Here is a 6,000-nt window from a genome sequence, read left to right on the forward strand (position 1 = left end):
CAACCTACCAAGATTGCATCAGCAAGAAATAGAAAACCTGAGCAGACCAATAACAAGTACAAAGACTGAAGCAATATTAAAGTCTGCTAACAAAGAAAAACCCAGGACCAGATGAATTCACTGCTGAATTCTCCTAAAGATATAAAAAGAACTAACATCAGACTTTCTCTAACTATTACAAAAAACAGAAGTGGAGGGAATTCTCTGTAACTCATTCTATGAGGCTAGCATGACTCTAATACCAAGATGAGAGAAGGACACAACAAAAAGAAAACTACAGGATGATATCCCTGATGAACACAGGAGTGAAAATCCTCAACAAACACTAACAGACCAAGTCCAACAACAGGTTAAGAAAGATAATACACCATGATAAAGTGAGGTTTATCTTAGGGTTGCAAGGATGCCTCAATATTTGCAAATCAATAAATGTGATGCATCACATTAACAGAATAAAGGACAAAACATGTGACCATCAATAGATGCAGAAAAAGCATTTGACAAGAATAAAAATCCCTTTATGGCAAAAACTCTCAAGAAAGTCAGTATAGAAGAATCACACCTCAAAGTAATAAAGGCCATATTTGACAAACACTATACTGAATAGGGAAAGGTTGAAAACTTTTCATCTAAAAACTGGAACAACACAGGATGCCCACTTTCACCACTCCTATTCAACATAGTACAAGGAGTCTAGTAAGAGCAATCAGGCAGTAAAAAGAAATAAAGTACAGTCAAATTGGAAAAGCAAAAGTCAAATTGTCCATCTTCTCAGATGGCATAATCTTATATTAGGTTGGTGCAAACATAACTGCGGTTTTTTTCTGATATCTAGGAAAAAACAAATGACTTCACAAAGAAACTTTTAGGACTGATGAACAAATTCAGTAAAGTTGCAGAACATAAAATCAACACACAAACATCAGTAGCATTTCATACATCAATAATGAAACAGCTGAAAAGAAACAAAGAAGGCAAACCTATTTATAATAGTTACAAAAAAAAATACCCAGTAATAAATTTAACCAAGGAGATAAAAGATCTCTACAAGGAATACTACAAAACACTCTTATAAGAAATTGAAGAGGATGTAAATAAATGGAAAGACATTCCATGTTCATGGATTGGAAGAATCAATATTGTTAAAACGAACTTATTGTTCAAGTTAATCTATAGATTCAATGCAATCTCTATCAAAATACCAATGTCATTTTCACAGAATTAGAAAAAAGAAAACCTAAAATATTTATGGAACCAAAAAAGCAAAAGCAATCCTAACCAAAGTAAGGAAAGAGAAATGGGAGGAAGGAAGGAAGGAAGGAAGAAAGGAAGGAAGGAAAGAAGGAAGGAAGGAAGAAAGGAAGGAAGGAAGGAAGGAAGGAAGGAAGGAAAGAAGGGAGGGAGGGAGGGAGGAGGGAGGAAGGGAGCCAAACCTTTAACGTGCAATAATTCGCAAGGTATACAAGCTTCAGTTGAATCATGAATTCATTTAAAAACATATCTTTGGCTGAAACTTGATAAGTATTTTCTTTTTAATTATAATTTTCAATATATTTGAATGCAGAGGTTTTGACAGTAAATAGAAAGAAATATTCATGGATTATGATTTTTCTGTGTGAACTACACATACTGGTTGACCTTGAATTTTCATTCATGATTTTGTGTCTTTTGATTGTCAAGTAATATTTAATGATTGATAACTGAATGACTATCAATTATATGTGATAAATGCATTGATTAATTTAACAAAGGTTATACATATATTATAGGAAATTAGCTCCCTTGCACTCACAACTATTTATGTTTGAGTCATTTATGAGGAATGTAAATGGACACATGTAAATATTTTCTAAATGATGATAGATAGGATTATGTACTTAATCATGAATTAAAAATTATAAATATTATGTACTTAAATAATTATTTGAGACTGTAATGAGGTAATCTTACCATGTCTTTTAAAAATTCCTAAGTAGGTAATATCAAATGTCAGGAATGGTGTGGAGTTACTGAAATATATTTCTTGTGTAAAGAGTACATTGGTAAAATGACTTCAAAAAATAAATTAGTATGACCTAATAGTGTTGAATTTGCACACAGCTTATGGCCCAGTAATTTCATTCTTAAGCATATGAATATATATCCTCAAACCTTCTAGAAGAGATATGTTCCCGTAACATTACTTGCTGATGGCCTATAGGTCTTAGCTTCAGAGGGAGGAATACTGCCACCAGGAGGCCCAACAATGATTCCATTAAACAGAAAGTTAAGATTGCCACCTGAACACTTTGGGCTCCTTCCACCTTTAAGTCAACAGGCTAAGAGGAAGTTACAATGTTGGCTGGAGTGATTGACCCTGACTATTAAGATGAAATCAGTCTACTAGTACACAACAGAGGTAAGGAAGAGTATACATGGAATACAGGAGATCCATTAGGTTGTCTCTAATTATTACCATGCCCTGTAATTAAGGTCAATGGGAAACTACAACACTTCAATCCAGGCAGGACTACAAATGGTCCAGACCCTTCAGGAATGAAGATTTGGGTCACTCCACCAGGGAAAAAGAAAAAAAAACACACACACAACCCATGACCTGATGAGGTGCTTAGGCAAAGGGAATACAGAATGGGTAGTAGAAGAAGGTAGTCATCAATACAAGCTATGACCACGTAACCAGCTGCAGAAAAGAGGATTGTAATTGTGATGAGTATTTCCTCATTCTTTCATTAAATACATGTTTGTGCATGTATACACTTGTACTAACAAAATATCTTCATTTTATTTCCTTTCTCCTTTATCATGTGATGTAAGATTTATTGACTTCATATCAGCATTTAAGTATTGTTAACTTTATGTAATAGTATTTGGGTTGGGGATTGGTTCATTTCTGGTTGTACAAATGATAGTTGTATGATGTTAGGCGTAATTATGACCTTATTGTTGTCTTTATTTGAAGATTATGTATGATCTCAGGAGATGTGTATGTGTTCAAGTTCACAAGGGGTGGACTTGTGATGGTTAATATCGAGTGTCAACTTGATTGGATTGAAGGATGCAAAGTATTGATCCTACGTGTGCCTGTGAGGATCTTGTCAAAAGAGATTAACATTTGAGTCAGTGGTCTGGGAAAGGCAGATGCAGCCTTAATCTGGGTGGACATCATCTAATCAGCTGCCAGCCTGGCTAGAATATAAAGCAGGCAGAAAAACATGAAGAAACTAGACTGTCCTAGCCTACATCTTTCTCCCATGCTGAATGCTTCCTGCCCTCAAACATCAGATTCCACATTCTTCAGCTTTGAAACTTGAACTGGCTTTCCTTGCTCCTCATCTTGAAAACAGGCTACTGTGGGACCTTGTGATAGTGTGAGTTAATACTAAATAAACGTATATATATATATATATATATATTCTATTTGTTCTGTCCCTCTAGCGAACTCTAATATATTTAAAATTATATATAAAAAACAGCTTGTAATTAAATAGTGCATGACCACCAACATTAGAAGAGGTAAGTAATGTTTGATATATTAATTTCACAGACTATTCTACAGCAGAGAAAACAACTGAATAATAGCTACATGAAATGACATGGATGAAATACAAGATGTAAATCAAGCGAAAAGAAAAATTGAAGAAGAATATACAGCTTAATTATATTGATGCATATTTCAAATAAAACAGGAAAGTTTTAGAGATACAAGTGTATGTATGTGTATGTGTGTGTATATATATATATGTAAATAGAAGCAAAGGAACAATAAATAACTGAATATGATGAGTACCCTGAAGATGGAGAGAAGGAGATGGAAACGGGATTGGGCACACAAAGAATTTTAAGCTAATAATAATAATTTTTTAATTAAACTGAGTGTTGTGCCCACAGAGGATCACCATATCTTTATTCTTAATCCTTTACACGTATTTTATCAATTTCCTTTTGTATCTACTCAATATTTAATGAAAAATGATATGTAATTGTGTAATACTTACGTTTTAAATAAGTATTTATAATAATTAAAGTAAAACATATTATTGCTCCTTAAACATTGAAGAAATAAAAAATAAAGAAAATAAATTAAAAAAAATTAAACCCCAAACAAAATTTTAGAAGTAATAAAAAAGGAGAATAATTTTGGACTCCTGGCATTAACTACTACAATTACCTATTTATCACCTATAGTGTAGTTGACGTGAAGAAAAATTTGGTTATTTGGTTAACTCTGGATTTCATTTCTGGCATACACTGCATTTGTAAAACTGTTCAGAAGCAGAATTGCTGCCATTTTGATTCTCACATAGCTAGATCCCCAGGCAAATCTAAGACTGTGTTTCATTGGGAGTAGATGCACATCTGTGTGTGTGTGTGCGCGCGTGTGTGTGTGTGCATGCACACACGTGACCTGCATACTAGTACCATCTGACGACTTGGAATAACATTGAAATTGGCTCAATACTTTTATCCATTTGAGCTATCATTTTTTCCTTCATAAGCTGTAAAATGTGTTTGATAAATTATAACCATATTATTTGATAATACATCACTACCATTGCATTGTAAATTATCAATCACAAGAAGAGTCAAACCATCAGGTCCCCAAAATAGAGTTGTGGGAAGTAGAAAGCATTAAAGTCAAAAACCCTCATGCTTCTCCTTTCTGTATTACATGTCATATGACCAAGGTCCACCTCACTACTTCTTCAACACTCTTGTGTCTAGCTAGGCTAGAGATTTAACCAAGCTTAGTTCATTAACTAATTGATTTCACCTAACACAAATTCTGCAAACATGTTTTCAGGGGCAAACAAATTTTGGAAATATCTTGTCAACCACGGGTAATAGATTCCTTTACTACTGATTTAGAGGATGTAAAACAATAAACTATATTTTGATTCTTCATTAAATGGGGAGCGTTATACACATTGTTTTTCAAATTCATTTGATGGTTATTTCCCTCCCTTGAAGATCTACCTCATAGGACTAGTGATTTTGTGGAATGGACTTTGGGAAATGCTGCTACAAGTTATTCTATTCTATTCTGTACCTGTGTCTAAAAAGGTATAGTAACTAGAAAATCCAGGATGTATTAATAGAATATTAGCATATATCATGGAGTAGCAGAATGGACACAGAAGCTGCTATTGTTTTAATGTGTTCCACTGATAATCCTGTGTTGGAAACTCAATCCCTAATGTAATGGTGTTGGAAAGTGAGGCCTAAGAGGAGGTGTTTAAGTCATGAGGGCAGAGACCTCATGAATAGATTAATGTCATTATAAAAGAACTAGTTCAACCCCCTCTTGGGCTTTTGCCCTTCAGCCCTCCATCATGTAATGCATATCATGAAAGTCTTAGCCAGATGCAGATGTCTTGATCTTGAACTTCCCAGACACCTGAAGTATGAACTAACAAATTTGTGTTTATTATGAATTACCCAGTGTCAAGTATTCTGTTATAGCAGCACAAAACAGACTTAAACAGAAATAAGCAGAAGTAAGCTGAAGCAAAAGTTTGAATATATGGATTTAAACTTTGAATATATAAATATATATAGCCTATAAAATATATAAAACTTTGAATATATATAGTACATAAAATATTTTAAAAGTATTTTATAAAATATAATTTCCCCCATGATCTCTAAGGATACTATTAAAGACAGCCTTTGCCTTTAATATTTACTTGTAGCTTTTTTCCCCTGTTCTAAATCCCCCAAAATTAATCTGGCATCTAATGGTTAAAAAAAATGGTATTCTAGTTAGATTCAACTTCTCTTTAATTAGGCCAAAGGATTTGCGCCTTAATTATAGAAGAATGTCTCACTCAAGTTTCTCTGCAAATATCATGTGACCCACATCCTACTTGGTTGTTTTTAGATTTTTAGTCTCCATAAAAGAACAATACCAAAAGGTGAGAAAAGTCAGGTGAATGTTCTGAATGGAATGTAATAAAAAGAATCGAACACTCCATACGGAAGTACGTTTTCCTTAAGTGTGAA

Source organism: Macaca fascicularis, chromosome 6, assembly GCF_037993035.2.
Source record: "Macaca fascicularis isolate 582-1 chromosome 6, T2T-MFA8v1.1".
NCBI lineage: Eukaryota > Metazoa > Chordata > Mammalia > Primates > Cercopithecidae > Macaca > Macaca fascicularis.